At 43.6% G+C, this 21,815-nt stretch overlaps 1 long non-coding RNA gene across 1 annotated transcript in view; it reads right to left on the bottom strand.

The window, feature by feature from the left end:
* Positions 1-2,121: 2,121 nt before the first annotated feature.
* The window catches only part of LOC148685851 (uncharacterized), a 30,095-nt gene continuing 10,401 nt past the window's right edge, over positions 2,122-21,815 (bottom strand). The window contains exons 2-3 of the long non-coding RNA XR_015949459.1: positions 4,753-4,851; positions 2,122-2,340 (exon numbers count right to left, since the gene is read on the bottom strand). This is a non-coding gene — a long non-coding RNA (uncharacterized LOC148685851). The remainder of the gene's footprint in view (positions 2,341-4,752; positions 4,852-21,815) is intronic.

The following is a 21,815-nucleotide window of genomic DNA, read 5'->3' on the forward strand; positions in this document are numbered from 1 at the left end:
CTTTACAGCATATATATTTGTGTGTGTGTGTGTGTGTGTGTGTGTGTGTGTGTGTGTGTTCCAAATGTTTCCAAGAACTCTGGACCATAATTTCAAAAATGTGAGGTGATCCTAGTAACATTTTTTTGCACCAAACAAAGAAATCAACAAAGATAAACTACCCACCCCCACCCCCACCCCAAACATTGCTAGAACAAATGACAAATAGTTATTTGTCTGGCTTGCCACCTATGGCCATTCCTGGACAGAATTGCTCTTGCCGCACAATGACGCATGTCATTGTAGCCTCCTAGATAGACTACTGTGATGCACTCTATGTGGGGCTGCCCTTGAAGGTGGTCCAGTTTCTGCAGCTTGTGTAAAATGCGGGCAGCCATTTACTGAGGGATCATCGGACACTAGTCCGGGAGGAGTAGCCCTGGCTGTCTGTTTCCTGCCAGGCCAAATTCAAAGTGCTTCTCTTAGTTAGGGTTGCCGTATTTCAAAAAGTGAGGATCCAGACACAAAAGTTGTTAAGAACTATTGCCCCCACCCCAAAAAATCAAAACCAACCCTTCCGATATGGGTTGCAATGAATCCTGCCTATGTCTGGGAAACTCTAGAAATATGGCAGCCCTACTGTTTGTGTCTACACCTCCAAACAACTTGGAAGTGAAATACTGAAAGAACCGCTGCTTCCCATAGCAATCTTCCCGTGAGCAGAGATGTTTGGTGGAGGCCCTCAAAGTTGTCCTAATGTTGCATGCTATCTACTTCATCACAACCCACAAGAGGGTACTGTATTCTTGATTGTGCCATCCCATTTTAGATAGGCCCTCTCTTCTATGGTACGGTTGGGGCGGACTTAGTTTTAGGACCAACAGCAGACATCTCTACTTGTGCAGGATTTTGCCAATGAGGTTTTCAAGTATTTGATTTGTTTGTTTTCCTTCTCTTAATTTTTTTTTTAAAAAAAAATTCTTCCCTGCCGATGCTTACATTTATGAAAAAGTTTTATCGCATTCTAGTGTACACTGCCCTGCCATCATTTATTCGATGAAGAGCAAGTCTGAAATAATTATAAATAAATAAATGATCAACCACAGTAACTCTTACTATGTGATGGAAGCTAAATGTAGGGTTTAAAGCAGGCATCCCCAAACTGCGGCCCTCCAGATGTTTTGGCCTGCAACTTCCATGATCCCTAGCTAACAGGACCAGTGGTCAGGGATGATGGGAATTGTAGTCCAAAACATCTGGAGGGCCGAAGTTTGGGGATGCCTGGTTTAAAGAGTATTAGATAGTCCTGGGCTTCCTATTCTCCCTCCCTCCCTCTCTCGCTCTGTCCCCTGTGCCATTTATAGAGCAAGACTGGTTCAGCTTAGCTCTACTTAGAATTATTTACATTAAAGATATTCTTAGTTTTATTCTAAATTAGGGCATATGTTGGTGATAAAACAGAATGAGAGCTTTCCTCCATAAACTTAAACATAGAAAAGCAAAAGTTCATCCTCATAATGATCGTAGATTTGTTTTTTCCCTTGGCTGGTCTTTTTCTGCTAAGCTGAGCTAATGTTTAGCTTTTGAGAACAGGACTTATTAGCAACCCTAATTTTTTTTAAAGACACACACACACACACACACACACACACACACACAGGCAGGATATTTTTCGACTCCCTTTTGCCAAACATCCCAACATTTGTCTCCAAGGGCTTTCAAAAGCAAGGCAAGAATGAAGAACGGAAACCATAAAGCATGCATTACTGCTATCATCTAATTACTGAATGAATAGAACAGTTGTTTTGTCTGACTGCACTAAGCCAGTTATCCACTGCTAGCTCCATTGAAAAAAAAAAGGGAATCCACACAAATTATAGGGAAATTCAAGCACCAATGGAATGTTTTGGTTCAGGGGTTTGCAGTGACTATTGCCTTTGCTTCCTGGCCAAGTTTGCCTCTCTGCCATATGAACTCTGCTGCGTTGGGTCAGCCCCGACGCTTTCCAAAAAAGCCTGAGAAGAGGACAGACTTCCATGACATCTGTGTCCCATAAATAAATTAAAGTGATGTTCTCCAGTGCGAATTTGTTTCTTGGCAAGCTAGCCTGCAATCAGAGAAATAAAAGCCTCTCATTCCAACAAGAGCAAGAAAGCCTTTGTATGCGGATTCACCCGAGACCAAAATATTAAGAAGTGGAAGAGGAAAACCACAAGCTGAATCTCCCCTTAGGTATCCAGATTGGGCCCATCACCAGGGCACTTCTGTGTCTGGTAGAGTTTTCTCCCTGCAATCTGGATTATCTTTGCTCTCTTTTTGTCCAAAACAATGCTTCTAGTCCTCATGGAAGTAGAGAAAAACCTGTAAAATGGAAAAGCATCAAGCAGCACGCCAGATTCCTTTTAGGGTTCAGTTAATTACTAAAATAGCATATACCCTGATGTGATTAACAAAACATAGGTTTTAAGGACAGGATGTTTTGAAGAATTTCATTTAATGAAGCTAAGTGATTTTGGTACCGTCCTCCAGGTAGAGTCCATGCAGCGTTAAATTCTCTCTTTGCTAACATAGCAGTGTCGGTTGCCGTTATTGATATGTCTGACAGTCTGTGGTTCTCAGAATTAAAATGTTTAGCAGCTGCCTAATGGTAAAGTCAGCTCCTCTTGCAATTGCTTTTTGGGGTGGCAGAAAAAGACGCCAAGAGCTCCAGTCATAGGACTCCCATATCACACCTATTTTAGCTCTTACCAGTAGGCAGCATACACACCACACATTTAAAGCACATGATGTCTCCCCAAGAGCCCCGGGAACTGTAGTTTACCCCCTCATAGAGCTGCCATTCCCAGCACTCTTAAGCTACAGTTCCCAGAATCCTTTGGGTGGGTGTGCTAAAGGTAAAGGGACCCCTGACCATTAGGTCCAGTCGTGACCGACTCTGGGGTTGCACGCTCATCTCGCATTATTGGCCGAGGGAGCCGGCGTATAGCTTCCAGGTCATGTGGCCAGCATGACAAAGCTGCTTCTGGCAAACCAGGGCAGCACATGGAAACGCCGTTTACCTTCCCGCTGTAGCGGTTCCTATTTATCTACTTGCACTTTGACGTGCTTTCGAACTGCTAGGTTGGCAGGAGCTGGGACCAAGCAACGGGAGCTCACCCCATCACAGGGATTCGAACCGCCGACCTTCTGATCAGCAAGCCCTAGGCTCAGTGGTTTAACCACAGCGCCACCTGGGTCCAGTCATTGGGTGGGTGTGCTAGGGCTGCCATATTTCAAGAGGTAAAAATCTGGACACAAAAGTTGGTGAGCTTTTTTAGGGCAATCGCCCAACAGCCCTTCCCCTGCCACTGAGCCAGAGTTGCCCACGCCACAACCTGGGTCGCCCGCGCCAGATGCTGAACCAGAACCGTCCACACACAGAGAAACTTATTAAACCCCAAATCCAGGACATTTGCCTTAAAATGTAAAATCCCCCCTGGATGGGCATGTTGGATCCCCAAAAGAGGACATATCTAGGAATTTCTGGATGTATGGCAACCCTATGCAGCCTGAGACGCTGGGCCAGCCCTACCGTTAGACAGGGTGAAGCAGCCTGACTCAAATGATGTTGATATACAAAATGGTTTTAAAAAAATTGGTTCATGATTTTGCTTCTTTTGGTACCACCTCAAGTACCGCAATGTCTTGAGCCCTCTTTGCTTACACAGCCTTGGGTAGTATAAGAATGAAGCATATGCCTATTTTTAATTCGGGGGGGGGGGCATCTTAGTAACATTGTGATGAGGAAGGAACAACTGTATCTATGATGTTGACATCCCATGTACTTGAATGTGATATGTCTCCCCCCCCCCCGAAGCATTTGAGGTTGGTGCAGGAGAAGGGATTCAAAAGGATCCCCGTCTCTCTTCAGATCTGGGTTTCCTCTCTGCAGCCCTGACTAAAGCAATGTTTCTGAAATGGAGAGCAGGGATTCAGGCGGGACCAAAGTTAGTGGACTGATCTAACTGAGTCTAAATGCACCTTTGCATCTTAAGTGCAGGTTTAAAAAAAATGCAAATGGCATCAACTGTGGAGACATCTGACAGGCTAACATCTGGGATGGAGAGAGAACCTACCCCATAGCTGTCAGCCTTCCCTTTTTTTTGCTGGAAATTCCCTTATTCCAGCACCATTTCCCGCTGCTATCCTGGATTGTTAGATATACCGTAGACCAGCGTTTCTCAACCGCTGTTCCGCGGCACACTAGTGTGCCGCGAGACGCTGGCTGGTGTGCCGTGACGTGCGGCGGCGAGAAGGGCGATTTGCATTGTCATGTGCCTGGCGGTCGCCAATATACAACGCTGACCCGCCGGAAAGGAAGCCGGCCAGGTCACGACGCGGGGCGATCGCAGCTCTCAACAGCCACCACCACGGGAGGGTCGTTTCAGACAAACTTAAAGAAGCTGGCTGGATGAGCTCAACCTGAAACTTGCTGAGCAAAGGATTGTGCTGGCAGAGAAATCAGCAGCTTGTGAAGCCTTATTACAGGAGATTGCAACCAACACAGCAATTGGCAAGTGTTTCTTACAGTCATAATTATATAGTCAATATAGGGCGGCACAGAGTTAAAAATTTTTAACTTTTTTAATGGTGGTGTGCCTCGTGATTTTTTTCATGGAACAAGTGTGCCTTGGCCCAAAAAAAGGTTGAGAAACACTGCCGTAGACTGTCCCCGGGACAGGTGAGGCTGCTGATCCCTTATTTTCAAATCCGAAAGTTGACAGCTATGACTACCCCTTTCTCTCCCCTGCTGCAATACTGAAGGAAACTCTTCTCCTGAAATGGACATTTGCTTTGCAGGTAAATCTTCCAGTGGCACCAATGGAAAATTTCCTCCCAACAGAAAGAGTAGCTTCAGAGGAGATACTGTATGTTTTCCAACTGCTTAGCACTGGATCAGGAGATGAAGTGGTTAAATTCCTTCTCCATGCCAGCTCTGATCCCGTTATATAGCACACCTTCCCCTTCAGATGATGCTGTTTGCATTGCTTTTAAATCTGCATGCTAAATGCAAATATGGAATTAACACATCTAGGTTGGTCCTTAGGTTTATATGTCCTAAGAGTAAACTTTTTTGGATGCAAGAGTGAAACTGTGCCTGGAATCTTAATTTGGCGGGTGGATGGGGGGAGCATGTCTCGGACTCAACCATCAGAAAGCTGGAGGAAGCACACTGCCATGAAGTATACAAGAAAGAGGACCAGCTATAAAAGTGAGCAGTCAAGCAATGAATCAACACTATTATTCTATCGCCTCGTTTTAAAGGAGCTGTGACATGTAGATGCATTTAGTTAAGGTGAAGAAAATTTAAGAGCTGGGCATTCAGTGAAGTAATCACAGCCAACCCTCCACAAAAAAAAAATTAAATCCTGCGCAGGGAAATTACTCAGGTCAGAGAGGTGCTCATGAGATACACAATCTTTCACCTCTAGATTATTATTAAAGGTCTAGATCAGCTGGGTTTGACATCACCTGCAATTCGACAGACCGCTCTTCTTCCCAGGCTGAGAGGGAAAATGGTGACAACAGGTAATATATACTGGGACAGAGTGACTTTTGCAGCTGTTGTTAAAGTTACAAAAGAACGAAGCACGGAATGGAGGAAGCTTCCCGGCCGCTTCCTCCCAGGCCAGCCTCCAGAAGGCGCGCACAGCAGCAGCGGCCGCTGTCTCTGTGCTGCTGCCGGCACCGCTTCTTTCCTGCAGCTTCTGGTTGGCTGCAAGAGTGGGAGGAAGCGGCCGAGAGCAGGAAGGAAGCGGCGCCGGCAGCGGCATGGAGACAGCATCCGCTGCCCAGGCCAACAACATGGGCTCTGTGCCCCTTTTCATCCCTCCTGCCATTCACACTTGGGGGGGGGCACCAGAAGGTGACCTCGCCTAGGGCGCCAAAAAACTTAGTACCGGCCCTGCCCAGACAGAATAATTGCCACCCACAGGAGGAACAAGGATATTGTTTGTGTTCCTCACTTGCAGTTTTATAAATCATTTGATGTGTCAACACAAATAGAAGTTACAGTACTAATATTGCTGTTGTTGTATAAGGGAATATGATTAAAATTAATAAGATTTTAGAACGCAGAAATAAAAATAATAATAAAACAGCCAAATCTAGCATGCGGGGGGTCACTTTATCTAAATTACAAAATTTGGTATTTGAACTATTGGTATTCATAATTGTATTATAAATTGGTCTTGTTATAATGAGACTATTATTGGACTGCAACTGAAAACTAATAAAAAATATTATTAAAAAAGAAAAAATATCAGCTGGGTTTGAAGATCTTTCTTTCCACTTGACAGAGGCGAAACCAGGCTATCTTTCAACTGGGTCAGACTCAGTTCAACACACACATCCCACCTTTGTGTTTGCATACACATCACACACACACACAACACATTTGTTCTTAAAGGGCATAAAAAAGTACGCAGAGAGTAAAAGATCATTTGAGGGATCCTAAGCAGTATTATTACTGACTGTATGATCAAAGGGAAAATGAGCATCCCTTCCAGTAAAAATATACTGTTTGTCAAAAGTAGAACTTCCATGTGCAGCAATTCTCTATCTGAGGTCGAGGTTTGACTTGGATTTGATTGGTTAAAGGATTGTAAAAAGGTTGCATTTCTATAAGATCAGCCAAGACTGTCAGGTTTCATACACACACAATCTATTTGAGGCGTTTTTGTTTTGCAACCCATCTTCTTGTTTCTGTGCAAATCTTTTCAAGGAGTTTTGATGGGTAAATTGAAGCTTCCTTCAATGGGGTTCCTTTCCATTCTATTTTCGTTTCAAGAAATGATACTTTTGTAGACATTTTAGGTTCCATGTGAGGGGGGGGGGGAATGGACACAATTCTCACACTTGAATGGCAGTACAGAAAAGCCACTGGGAAGGCCGTCTTTGAGAAAAGGAACTTCAAAGGAAGGCTGCAAAATGAATTACAATGCATCAAGAAGTTCAGTGCTATAACTTGTGGATTGCAAGGAAACAACAGATTTTTATCACACTGCATATGTTAATTGATTTATCAAGGCCTGGATGCTTGTGTTATCAGCTACTTTTATTGTTTACTTAATGCATAATTGGGACAAGGGTGGCGCTGTGGGTTAAACCACAGAGCCTAGGGCTCGCCAATCAGAAGGTCAGCAGTTTGAATCCCCGCTACGCAGTGAGTTCCTGTTGCTCGGTCCCTGCTCCTGCCAACCTAGCAGTTTGAAAGCACCTTAAAGTGCAAGTAGATAAATTGGTACTGCTACAGCGGGAAGGTAAACAGCGTTTCCGTGTGCTGCTCTGGTTTGCCAGAAGCGGCTTTGTGATGCTGGCCACATGACCTGGAAGCTGTACACTGGCCCCCTAGGCCAATAGCGCAAGATGAGCGCCACAACCCCAGAGACGGTCACGACTGGACCTAATGGTCAGGGGTCCCTTTACCTTTAATGTGTAATTATCATTGGCTCTGTTTTTACTCCATTCCATTTCCTTCTTACCCCACTGCTTACAATTTCCACCACCGCCAGTCATGTACATCTGTACCCATTACTCAGAATAATACACCATCTTCATCATCATCATCATTATTTCTTACCAACCCTTCAACCATAAGGTCTCGGGCCAAGTTACAACAATGTAAAAATAAAAAAGTCCAGGGAGATCTTGAGATAAAGATGGAGATCATGGAAGCATGAAAAACAGGAGACATTGTAGTATAATCTTTCTTCTTCTTTTGCAATCACTCGTAGCCAAGTAAGATTGTCTTCCATAAAAACGGTCTTTTTTTTTTTAAAGCATAATTTTTATTGATTTTACAAATTACAAAAGACGGTACATACATGAACACCTTTTCCACCTTCTTCCCACCCCCCTCCATGGGTCCTCCCCTGCCACCGAAGTATCCCACGCAGGTGAACAGTCAGAAGTGGTCCATTTTATGATTGGGTTTCTGTCCTCCTCCCCCTCCCCTGCCCCCGAAGCCCCCCCCTGCCACCAGGAAGCTCCAGTAAACCAGGGCAGTACGCAGGAGGTCATCCATCCAACCATCTATTGTCATACCAAAAAAAGAATAAAAAAAGAGAAAAGAGAAAAAAGAGAAGAAAAAAGTGACAAAAAAGAAAAAAGACAATACAAAACAAAAAACAAAAAAAATCTTTCTTCCATTCATAATTTAAACCATATTTTGTGGGCTTCCCCACCCTCCCCCCTTCCCCGGTTTTCCTCCCTTTTTTATCATCTTCAACAGTTTCTTATTTTATAAAATACACCTTTATACCTTATACTACTTTTAAATTAGCTATTATCATTTTCACCTGATGTCCAATCACTGAAAAATCAAACTCCCATTTTTTCTTCCCGTGCCTAATTTTTACCCCCTCTATAAGCCTCCATATTTTCACCTTTTTCCAAAATCAATTCACTTTTAAAACTATAACTATTCCCAATCTAACCTTACATCCCCGATTACCGGCTCCACCCCCCCAATCCAGCAAGTTCCGTAGTCAGCAGTCCAGTTATAATCCTGTTAATCCATCCTTATAATCACAACTTCACTTTCCCTTCACCCCACCCCCTGTTTACAGCCTTTTGCCATCCAGGCCTCCATACAAGACCCCTGAGCTTCTTCTCTTCTCTGCCTATTTTTTCCCTCTTCCCTGTGGGCATTCTGGAGTTCCAGTAAATCCAATCGTGCCCCCCTCGAAGGGGAGGCACTCCATCCGACTTTTTGTAGAGTAAAATCATCATTTTTTTTCCTGGTGGGCTTCATTTTGTGTTATATTATCACAGTCCTCATCTTCATCTTTCCCTTCCAAATCACAGTCCCCATCATTGTCATTCTCACACTCGTCTTCTTCAGTTTCAATAGCTTCATCCTCTAAGAAGTCATATTCTGCCATCACCATCTGGAATTGTTGCTGTAACTCTTGCTGTTGTGTCTCCTCTTGACATAGTTCTATTCTTACTTCCCACATTAAGGTCAAAACAGTCCGCTGGAACTCAGGCGAATACCTTTTTGTTGACATAGTTCAATCCTGTCAAGGTCAAAACTTGTCACATGGGGTGGAATATGGTCGCAGTTTATTTTCTCGACTCCATTTTAACAAGCTGGCTGCATTCTTCAAGTCTTATTAAAAATAAAGTTCGAACTCGCATTTCAAAAGCATATAAACCAAAAAGGAATTTCCAAAAAGTCCAGAAATAAAGATAGAAATAAAATTTGACTTATAAATCCTGATCAGCTCACTGGGTTGTCTGGGCTGTCGGCTCCCGAGGAAAAGAAAGGTCTTTCTTAGTCTTAACTTCTTTCCGCAGGGCACAACCACAGTCTCTCTCCCCTTTTACATAAAAACGGTCTTAACAGGGAGTCCGTAAGTGACTCTCACATAGACTGGCTACCAGCTGTGGCAAACAGGTAAAATTTAAATATGTCTTAAATGAACAGTTGGTGTTGGAATCAACCAGAGGGGTAGCAATACTGGACTTAATCTTGAGTATGGCAGAGGACCCAGTGAGAGATGCAAATGTGGTTAGGTGAAATGGGTGGTTGCAAAAAAAAAAATCCAACATTTGATTTCCAAAGAGGAAACTTGCCCAGAATGAGGAGACTGGTAAAAAGGATGTTGAAAGGCACAGTCAAGAGGGCCAAATCAATGTCGGGTTTCCACAGGTATCTGATTGGCCACTGTGTGAACAGGATGCTATATGAGCCATTGGCCAGATTTAGCAGGCTTTTCTCATGCTCTATGTTCTAAAGAATAGGATGCTGAAAAATATCTGGGGAAGTGAATCAGCAAAGGTCTATAATATATTTAGGGATGCGGGTGGTGCTGTGGTCTAAACCACTGAGCCTCTTGGGCTTGCCGATCAGAATGTCAACAGTTCAAATTCCTGTGACAGAGTGAGTTCCCGTTGCTCTGTCCCAGCTCCTGCCAACTTAGCAGTTCAAAAGCATGCCAGTGCAATTAAATAGGTACCGCTGCGGCAGGAAGGTAAATGGTGTTTCTGTGTGCTCTGGCTTACGTCACAGTGTCCTGTTGCGCCAGAAGCAGTTTAGTCATGCTGGCCACATGACCCGGAAAGCTGTCTGCGGACAAATGCCGGCTCCCTTGGCCTGAAAGTGAGATGAGCACTGCAACCCCACAGTTGCCTTTGACTGGACTTAACCGTCCAGGGGTCCTTTACCTTTTTATAATATATTTCTTGGTCTTTAAAGTTCCATAATAGTCTTGGCTGGTTTGCTGCAAGAGGCAAACATGGCTACTTCTTTGGAAATGCTCACATTTGTATGATTTTCCTGAAAGCCCAGCTGACGATGATGCTGTGGCAGAAAGCAGGGGAAATTATTTTAGTCTCCCATGGCTCCCAGCATTTTTTAACCGGTCCTCAAAGCCACAAAGTTAGAGAACTACAGATCTATCCTATGATCAGCATTAGAATGGCATTCTTATAACCTTAGTTGTATTCTGCATGTGAACATACCACACCACCGAAAGAAGGTTGTATAATCAAGGATTACTTCAGCAAGTGAGAAGCAACTGAACTGGAAACTCAGCATGGAATCTCTTCAGAGATTTTGCCACTGCTAAACAAGGGTGAAGAAAGGAGTAGAGAGATACTGGAAACGAACCAGTAGATGATCTGATAGAAGAGACAGGAGGGTTTCAAATTCACAGATCAGTAGAACGCTTTCTGCAAGAAGAGCCAAGTATTTGGATTAGGCTGTCTCCACTTAAGAAGAGAGGTTGCCAACCTTTGAGGTTTGAGAACTGGCAAAGCCTGTTAGACAGGCTTTTAAAGCTGGGAGGAAGGGAAGTGGAGAACTTTCACTTACTTAAATAATCTGTTATGCTCTTCCAACACTTAAATTAAGACAGAAGCTAAAGTCGTTTGGAAGCCGACAGAATATGATGATGATTTTATTTTATTTTATTTTTTAAAAAGCAAAATCCATTATATTCCACAACAAGTGTAAATAGCATTAAACAAATACACTTAGGATTATAAATTAAAAATTAAAAAATTGTTCAGTAGCACCTTAGAGACCAACTAAGTTTGTTCTGGGTATTAGCTTTCATGTGCATGCACACTTCTTCAGATACCTTAAAAAATTGTCCAGTACCACCTTAGAGACCAGTACCACCTTAGAGACCAACTAAGCTTGTTCTGGGTAATTTTTTAATTTATTTCAACTGCGTCAGACCAACACGGTTACCTACCTGAATTTAGGATTATAGCAACCATAAATAAAGTTCATTATTATATATAAAAGGGAAAGTGAAGCTTAGTGGAATGGCACTTAAAAGCAAGAATATAAAATGGAATGAATTGCTTTATTGCAAATAAAAGGGAAATTTAGGAAGAAAACATTTTGGATGGTGGTATTTATCCAAAACTTGGAAGAGAAAGCAATTTTTGGTGCAGAACAATCAATTATAGAATATCTCATTTTATTCCAGATTAATTAATCTAGAGTAGATACTCCTTATGCTTTCTCAACTCAGGGGAATTGTGGAATAGGCAGATCTCCAAATACATCTGGGCTCAGCTGAGGTTATGGCATCAGAAATCCCGCGTCCTGTAATAGACATCAGATTATGCAACAGAAATTCCTGCTCCTCTCTCCTGCAGCCTCCCATCACCACCCTCAAAAACTGCTCCAGATGGTTTGGGGAACATCTGCAGATGATTTGCAGGGCACACAGCAAGAGGAGAGGAAGACAGTGTACTGTTGTGTAAGTGGAACAAAACTCCTGCAGGCATTGGATACAACCCAATCTCATTGTGTTTAGATAACGACTGCATGTGGGAGGAAATCCATCTACTTGTTTACACTTCCGAAGGAACCTTCTTATACATTTTAGAGAGTTTGTTAGGTGTTAAATACCATCTATACATCATTTTCAGGGTAAGTATAGTGATGGACCATGTGGAATTGGCAGAGCTATCTGCAAAAATAAGAGAACCTAATGATGATTGTTTTGTTTTGTGGACAAATGGAAGTCCTTTTCAGCATATTTAAAGAAATATTATAGTATGATGAATTCCCAATCAGGATTTGAACTATGAGCAATAGGATGAATTAGAGATTATGGTATGGTGGTTATGATTTAAGAGAGGGAAGACAGGGTGAAGCGAGGGGGAGAAATTAAAAACACCATGGAAAATGGAAGGGGAAGTTGATCAAATCAAAGGAAAAAATATTATGTTTTGGTGTGTATATGTGGAATTTTTGAAAATTTAATAAAATATAAACTGCAAAAAAAAGGATAACTCCACATGTGTCGCACAACAGAGAGCATCTTTCATGTGTGTAAGAGAAAAAGCAAGGCTTCTTCTAAGTGCCCTGCCACGATACAGAGGTCCAAGTAAGCAGCTTGCATGGAAAAAATAAACCATCTGGAGATGAACAGAAGGCTTATGAACCTTGGCCTTCAGTCCACCAAGAATGGAAATGGAGATGCTTAAAGGCCTAGTGATGAGGGCTCCGTCTCTCCTTCTCAGCCTCTCACTTGGCACACTGCATGTACCATTGGAAACAGCTTGGTAGCATGGAAGACACTTGGCTCCCTGAGCTCAGGGGAAGCAGAGTTCACGGAGATCCTGGCTCCAGTTCAGAATATTCTGTTTCAATGGGCTCCAGCTCAGTGTCTTGAGACTGGTGCATCCCATCATCTGGCAGAACAGCAGGCTCTGGCTCTGAGCTGACAGGCTGGACCATGGCACTAAACTGCCACTCACTATCCTTAACAGATTGGAGAACTGGGCGCTTGCTAACAAAAGGAATTTTAATAGGGACAAACGACAGGTTCTGCATTTAGGAAAGAAGAACCAGATGCATGAATATAAGATGGTGGACACCTGGCTTTTTAGCAGTACATGTGAAAAGGATCTAGGGATCTTGGTGGACCACAATATGATCATGAGTCAACAGTGTGATGCAGCAATGAAAAAAGTTAATGCTATTCTAGGCTGCATCAACAGAAGTCTCGTGCCCCAATCAAGGGAAGTTAGAGTACCACTCTATTTTGCCTTAGTCAGACCACACCTGGAATAATACTGTGCCCAATTCTGAGCACCACAGTTTAAGAAGGGTGTTGACAGGCTGGAATGTGTGCAGCCGAGGGCAACCAAGATGATCAAGGGTCTGGAAACTAAGCCTTCTGAGGAACGGTTGAAGGAGCCGGATGAGTTTAGCCTGGAAAAGAGGAGACTGAGAGGAGATATGATAGCCATCTTCAAATATCTCAAGGGCTGTCACCATGTACCGGTATGTAGCCAGGATTTATGTTCCGGAGGACAAGCTTTATGTTTGGGGGGGGAGCTCAGTTAGTTAAGTATTTTGTATTCATTTACTTGATGGGGGGCAGCTGTCACATGGAAGAGTTAAGAGGCTTGTTTTTTTCCTGCTCTGGAGGGTAGGACTCGAACCAATGGTTTCAAGAAAGGAGACTCCACTAAACATCAGGAAATACTTTCTGACAGTAAAAGCTGGTCAACAGTGGAACGGTCTCCCTCAGAAGGTTGTGGACTCTCCTTCCTTGGAGATTTTTAAGGGGAGGTTAGATGACCATCTGCCATGGATGCTTTAGCTGAGATTCCTGCATTGCAGGGGGTTGGACTAGATGACCCTTGGGGTCCCTTTCAACTCTACAATTCTCTACCAAAAAAAGGTTGCTTTTTTAAAAAGTGCTTATATTAAAAAGAAAAAGGAAAGAACCTTTTTTTTAAAAAAATCTGCTGCCTGTTTAATTGGGTGCCCTTCATTTTCTACACCCCACCCCAGAGACACACCCCACCAGGGCTGGGGACACCAAAAGACAAAAGGAAGATAATATGTGCAGCCCAGATATTTGCAACTGTCGCAGTCAACATAATCAAAAGGGATCGTGAAAAGTAGCCTAGCAGCAAGTTCCCATAGACGCTTAACTTGAATAGTATAGACAGGAGGGATTTTCTTTTTTTCTTTTGTTCCTTTTTTTTTTTAAAAAAAAAAAACAACTATGCGTCTTTACTAACAATTCAGCACTGGCAAGAAGATGAGCAAAAGGTACCCACAAGGCATTTCCACTAATCTCTATGATCAAAGAGACGTAATGGGAGACTATCCCTCTAATTACTTTCAGGAGTTTCAGGCTGCCGAGGATGTTATGTAGATTTCAGCTGTCCATCAAAGGAGAGCATTTAGAAGAGGGTTTTTTATAGAAGGAAGGAAGGAAGGAAGGACATTATTTAGAAAGCCTTATCACCTTTTATGGCTCTGTGCTGAGAACACATTCACTGCAGAATGGCAGCTGCAAATAGCAGAGATCTTTGCCCTCCCAGATGTTTCTGGAACACTCCTCATCCTTCTCTGACCATTGGCCACGCTGACAGCAGCTGATGGGAGACCAACAACACCGGGGGGGGGAGGGGCGCACAGGTGACATAGATTATCTTTCCCTCTCTGACTTTAGGATGCTACAATGACTGCCCCCCACCCCAAAGTCTCTCAGGCCAACTTCAGCACTTTCCTACTAGAGTTTTCCCATGGAGTAGCCCACATTCTGTCCATTTGCTTTAGTTTTATGTCAGCATGACGCCATCACCCACAGGAAATCCGACATTTTAAAAGAGCAGGACAGCAGCTTCAATGTCCTTACGGTAGCATAGCATGACTCTTCCGATATTTTTAAGAGTCTTCTTGGTCATTTCCATCGCTGTTTCATAACTACACGTTTTGCCTAGCTTGTCCCTAGCTTTGTGCATCCATTTCAGAGGAAAGTGTGGCTGGAATTTGTGTTACCGTGCCATTGCATGCCCCTAGACCCGTATAGGATATCTGTTGACACAGATCATGCACAAATCACTGAAGAACAAGGCTGCAATCCTGCCTGTTGGGCAGAGATGCAGGGTTTGCAAGATAAGTTCGACCTGGAAATGTTTCCGGTGCAAAGGAGGGTGATTTGCATATAGAGCGATTAAATCAGAAAATGTGCATTGGTGAATTTTATGATGCCCTTGAGAGCGATCTAATTTATCATGTTTGCTATACTAGCATTTGGTAAACAAAGCTAAAAATGCTGAAACTGCTAAGCTTGCCCAAGGTTGATTTTCCATTGGCATTCTTTCATGGCTACATATCTCTGCTCTTGGTTTGCCAGAGGGTATAACCCCAAGCAACTCCTATCTGCATACTGTGGCAGCTGAATCTCCATTGCACCTCTATGGGGTTGTGGCTTTCATGTTAGGAACATCCACCAGATATTCTGGGGCCCTCTTGAACCTCACATTAGAGCAGGAGTGGGAAGCTGATATTGGCCAAATGGACTAGAAGCAGTTCTCCAGGGTTTCAAATGGGGGAATATCTCCCCGATTGAACCTGGATCAAAGCAGTGTCATTATTGTGTTCTTTTTCACTTGCACTTCCAACTGAGATTGCCAACTCTCTCTCTCTCTCTTTTAACAAGGTCCTACACCCTTGTGCAAATTAATTGAAACAAAGCATGTTTTCTATCATACTCGTAATCCTGTACAGTACTAAAAACAAACAGGAAAAGTGAGTTGATCATTATGGTGTCGGAAGCCTGCAGCCAATAGAAGGAATTATGCACTCGCCACAATAAATTGAGGTTCTACGAAAGAGTTATTCCAGAGCTGGAAAAGAGGTATGCTTATGGTACTGGGATATTGCAGCAGGACCTAGCCCCCTGTCACACATCGAAAGTGGTGAAGAAATTCATGACAGAGCAGCAAATATAGGTACTTGATTGGCCAGGGAATTCCTGGGAAGTAAATCCCACTGAGAATTTGTGGGCTATATGCAAAGGTCGCCTCCATGCTGTAGACCAGGCATCCCCAAACTTCAGCCCTCCAGATGTTCTGGACTACAATTCCCATCATCCCTGACCACTGGTCCTGTTAGCTAGGGATCATGGGAGTTGTAGGCCAAAACATCTGGAGGGCCGCAGTTTGGGGATGCCTGCTGTAGACTGTATGACTATGGAGAAGCTCGTTCAGCTGCTGATTCAAGTGTGGCACAGGGATCCGAAAATCAACAGTGAGTGTTCAAAACTAGTAGACTCCACGCCAAACCGTGTTCAAATGCTGCTTAAAAACAGCGGAGGTCATATCCGTTGCTAATGTATGTATATGTGAGTTTTGTGCAATGAACTACATTGTTTGTTTCAATTAATTTGCACAAGGGTGTATTCCTGCTGCTTTGATGATAGCAAGCAGCCCAATAATAATAATAAATCAAGGAGTCAATTATTTCCCTGCCATGAAGAGAAAATGAGGAGAAATTTGTCACTTTCTTCATTTCAGCATGTCAGGTCACTTTTAAGGGCTCGGGAGCATGGCCAGTTAAAAAAGGTGGCAATCCGTCTTCTAACAAATTCCTCAAAGTCAAGTAAGCTAACAACCTTGTGGCTGGCTCTTATTAAATCACTCTTTAAGGACTGCAGCCTGCAACCCAGTTAAAGAAATTGTCCTGTGGATTATCCAGATGAGTCTTTATCATTGAAATCTGAATAAATTTCCATTGGGCTGAAACAATCCCTTTGAAGGGGGGGGGAGACTTTCTTTGTGTTTAGGTTTGTGTATACAGTATATCACAGGCAGCAGTAGAAGAGTCCTGTTAAAAATAGACAATGTACATTTGTAAACAATGAAAATATTTAATAAAAATTATATATAAACGGGGAATACCTCTTCTGAGATTTTGCCTCCCATCTACAGTTTTTATAAGTATTCATATATTTAAAAATGTTTTGCCTGATTCCTCAGGTTTGGCTTTAAGGCAGTTGAAAGGAGGTCACATTGTTTAACTTAACCACTTAATTGATTAAAAGTTTCAATATTTAAAGGGGCAGCCATTTCCTCTTTAGGGTACAGTATCAATCCTATTTTGGGATGTACAGTACAAGGTTTCTCTGGCTAGCTGTTACCATTAAGCCAGCAGGGGGAGTACAGCACACTTATTTTTTGTGGGTTCTCAAACTAAAGGAGCTATTTCTCCTTGGTGGCCTTTGTCCCCCTTCCAGACTGTAAGCTTTATGCCTGCATGAACTGTGGGCAAGAGAACTTCTTCCAGTCTCCATAAATATAAATAGCAAAATTAGTTTTATGCAACTGCTAGCGCACTAAGATCCAACGACTTGCACAAACAGCAGATTAACAGTATCCAGTGTTAACTGACTTTTTCTGGTCCCTACGTCTCAAATAACAATCATTCCTCCCAATGCAAGAGAAAAGGAAGGCTAGAGATTCTGGCAATGTGAAGGGTGCAGAGGAAGATTAGTACTATAAGTATTTCTCATCCCTGAAATCTTTGTGGCTGAGAACTATGTGCAATGCCTGCAATCTGTGCCATCACCTAGCACTGAATATATAGAATTACAGAATCGTAGAGTTGGAAGATACCCCCAAGGGTCATCTAGTCCAACCCCCCCCCACAACGCATCCATGACAGATGGCCATCCAGCTTGTCAACATCCTTCTTAAGCTGTGGTGCCCAGAATTGGACACAGTATTCCAGGCATGGTTTGACCAATGCAGAACAGAGTAGTATTATTACTTCCCTTGATCTTTACACTATACTTCTGTCAATGCAGCCCAGAATAGTGTTAGCTTTTTCTGCTGCTGCATCACACTGTTGACTCATGTTAAGTTTGAGGAGAAGAGGTTTGCAAATGTAGAGTACAATTTCACTTTACCTTTATGCTAAGATCCAGCAGGCTCCATGGACTGCTAGTTATAATCAAACCCAGGTGTCTAAACCAGGCATCCCCAAACTTCGGCCCTCCAGATGTTTTGGACTACAATTCCCATCATCCCTGACCACTGGTCCTGTTAGCTAGGGATCATGGGAGTTGTAGGCCAAAACATCTGGAGGGCCGCAGTTTGGGGATGCCTGGCCAGTACTAGGCATGTGAGTTAATTAATATATGCACCAGAGTTTTTCTGCATATACAAATAGTTCAAGGTCACCTCAATGACATGACTGATCATTCATCCTAAATCTTGGGGTTTGACCAAGGAGATTGGGTTCCCAAATCTCCAAATCTAGTTTGTACAGTCACTATCTCTCTGCCTAGCAGGGCTGTTGTGAGAGCAAAACGGAATAACTTCATTTGTGACTCCTGAACACTATTTCTTTTTCTATCTTAAGAAGTTGGGTCTGTCCTTTACTGGACGGCAAATAAAATCTCTGATATTATATCATGGGGTAGAGAACCAGTACTCCTCTAGGTGATCCTGCCCTAAGGCCATCCAGTGAGCTACAGGACTGAAACAGGATTTGAAGAACTCAGATCTCCTTGGTCATATGCCAACACTCTTTCCACTATTCTGCCTTCTCTCAAAGGGGCCTCTGCCCCAAGCTTGATTCTGCTCAAGGTTTAGATTATTTACCTGACTTTGAGACCATGACAAATCATTGACCTTCTGACTGCTAGCACAGTTTGAGTCTTAAGTGCCTGCCAACTTCCACACTTGAGGATTAAGCTAACTTGGTAGGTAATGCTAATTTACAGTGCGTTTCTTTCCCCTTTATTAAGAAACTGCCATATAGAACTATAAACAGCAAACAGTTCAACAGCAAAGTATCTTTGCATCATTTTTTTGAAGTGCATTTTTTAATTTTTTAAAAGAAGAGCCTTTACCATTCCTTTGTTGCTGGCAAATCATAATGCTTTTACTACAAGTACTGATCTAGATATTAACCTCACCCTTCATTATTTCTATTTGTAACTAATGCAAACACGGAGCAATGGATTCAAACTACAAGAAAGAAGATTCCACCTAAACATTAGGAAGAACTTCCTGACAGTAAGAGCTGTTCGACAGTGGAATTTGTTGCCAAGAAGTGTGGTGGAGTCTCCTTCTTTGGAGGTCTTTAAGCAGAGGCTTGACAGCCATATGTCAAGAATGCTTTGATGGTGTTTCCTGCTTGGCAGGGGGTTGGACTGGATGGCCCTTGTGGTCTCTTCCAACTCTATGATTCTATGATTCTATAAAGTAGGTTTCAACAGCCCCTGGCAAGTGAACAGAAGGTTGGCAGGACCGTGTGGCAGCCTATTCCCCATAGGCAGACCCGGCAGTTTCTGTTGGGTGGAGATCTCTTTAACATCGGCCATGCTTGCTGTTCTATCTACAGCATAATAGCCTGAACAATGCAAGCCTGCAGAACTCCACAAATGCCTCTTTTATGGGCTCTTAAATCAACGGACCAGACAAGTTCAACTCCTCTTTGGGGAATATGTGATCCCTCCAAAACGGGGAACTGTGGTCAATTTTCTTTGCAAACTACTCAGCGCACTTCCTGCACTGTGTGGGAGACAGGAGATGAATTATGGACAACGCAGCAGCAGCAAACGGAGACGTGAAGGAAGGCAGTAGATAAAAAGTCCGAGAAGGGGAAGCTGACCAGGACTAAAACATTTGAGACAGAGAGCAAGAGGGAGAGAGATGTTCAACGGCTAAATCACCCAAACTGTTTTGCCAAACTATGACATGCCTGGTTTCCTGTGCTTAATTTTTTTTTAAGACTTAAAAAAAAGGGGGGGAATAACCAGCTGTTCTTTGTATAGTCCAGGAAACAAGTTTGATTTATTGCTCGCAGGCTAGTTTTGAAGGAAGGGGGGGGCTTGCCTGTGGCAGCTACGGTACCAGAGAAGTCACTCGGGCCTGTCCACTTGAAGGGCTCAAAACCGCTTCCTGAACAGCCTCCTTCTACACTCATCACCTCTGACAGCTATTATTGACAACGGTTTGACTGGGGCCTGGGAGTATTTTAAAGCAGCAGGGGTCCGGCCGGAACAATCCGGCTGTCAATTACCTTTTCCCCTGTTGTGAAAAGGGGGCCCAGGACAATGCCGGAAAGCTCAGCGGGTGGGTGTGCTGTTCCAAGTATGTGACCCATTCTGCATTCAAAATTGACTAAATGGCAGTGCCTGCCTTCTCTCCCCCCGCCCCCCGCCCCCAAACCGCCTGCTCTGATGAGGATGGCTGGAGCAGAAGGTGGAGGTGTCTCCATGGAAAGGTTCAGAAGTTCTGCTTGGCCTTTTATTGGCAACTTGCTGCTGCTCCCTTCCTTTCTTATGTTATGTCTCTCCTTGCTCAAGCAGCCCTGACCACAGAGAACGCCCAAGCCGCAGTACCTATATTGTGTGTCTTTTTAAAAAAAAAACTTCCTGTGAACACTGATGACTTGCTGAGTGGCCTGTCCATCATACAGCCCCCTTTGTCCATCAGTCACTTCCCATTTGAATTTGACTGACTGAGGAACCCTGAGTTATTTGTAAAGAACAACAAGGCTTTTCATTCATAATTTCAGGAAGGGGGGTAGGGTGGGGAAACCGGGGTGCTAATGACCGGCCTTGAATAACGGGGGGGGGGGGAGGATGTGATTTATTCAAGGCAGGAAGATGCCCAACTGGCAAAGCAATTGATTCAGAGGAGATGGGAGAAGAGAGAAGCAAGAGCAAACAATGGAATCAGGTTCACATCCCTATCGGAATCATTTTTTAAAAAGTGTTGAAAGAAGATGCGGAAGCAAGTGGAAGCAGGGCGAGGTGGCAAGCAGGAGGGATAATCTAACTTGTTATATTTAGTTGTGTTGAATTATTTTCTTTACATTTATGACCCTCTTTCCTCCCTAGAACTGATGGCAGGGTACATGTAATTCCAAAGCCGTCATACATCCAGGCATTGACCAGACTCATACCTGCTTTTCTTTAGCAAGCATAAGGTGGCCTCATGGTCTCAGTGTGTCTTTGGATATCCCAAACTGTGCCATCAAGCTTCTGCAAAAGGACTGCCCTATATGAAGTCAGGGCAAGGAAGAGGAAAGAATTCCGTGTCTGCTGCTAGAAGAGAAAAGTACTTTTTAAGCTAGATTGCAGGAACTTTTGAAGACACTCAGTGCATCTTTATTTCCTGCCCATTAGATGAAGAGCTTTATCTGAAGCCAGACCAGTTGAGATGAGAACATCAGAAGATTCCCCCCTTCCCCCCCTTGTGTGCTCGCGTGGGGTGGGGAATGGGGAGCGCAGAGCTGGGCTCCCCGCTCGGCCTTCTCTTGCCCGTGCAACATCAGCAGGGAGGCAGAGCAGGCCACGGATTTGGGGGGAGTCCAGCCCCCTCCTTTAAAAAAATGGGGGAGGCTGAAGACCCCTCAGACCCCACCACTTGGCACACCTGAGGGCAACAGCACTATTCCCATCTCTGGGACTTCCAGAAAATGGCATTCTGCTTTCAACAGTGAAGGCAGAACAAAGTCAATCTGACTGGTAACCATTGATGACCATATCCATGATTGCAGTGCCATCAATGTCTCTTGTGGGAGAGAGTTCCCTAGTTTAACCATGCACCAGTGGCTTTTTTTTTCAAGGGGTACTCAAGGATGCGCAGCACCGGCAACTCTTTTTTGTTTTTGTTAAAAAGTGTGGCACTTACTGTAACAATTTCATGGTGAGTACTGGCACCTATTTTTTTCTAGAAAAAAGCACTGACAAGCATTATGTGAAGCAGTGCTTTCCTTAGCCTATCCTGAATCTTCTAACATCTAGCTTCACCAGGTGGCCCCAGATTCAGAGGAAGAACAACTTACCCCTATCCACTTCTGCTACATGTATATATATAGGTCTCTCGTGTAATCCCATGCTCCCCTTTTTTTCAAAACTAGACAGCTCCCGATGTTGTAACCCTTCCTCATAGAGGAGACAGGGAGGGAAACACCCTAAACTAGGCATCCCCAAACTTCGGCCCTCCAGATGTTTTGGACTACAGTTCCCATCTTCCCTGACCATTGGTCCTGTTAGCTAGGGATC

The sequence above is a fragment of the Zootoca vivipara genome, chromosome 4, assembly GCF_965207765.1.
Source record: "Zootoca vivipara chromosome 4, rZooViv2.hap1.1, whole genome shotgun sequence".
Lineage (NCBI taxonomy): Eukaryota > Metazoa > Chordata > Lepidosauria > Squamata > Lacertidae > Zootoca > Zootoca vivipara.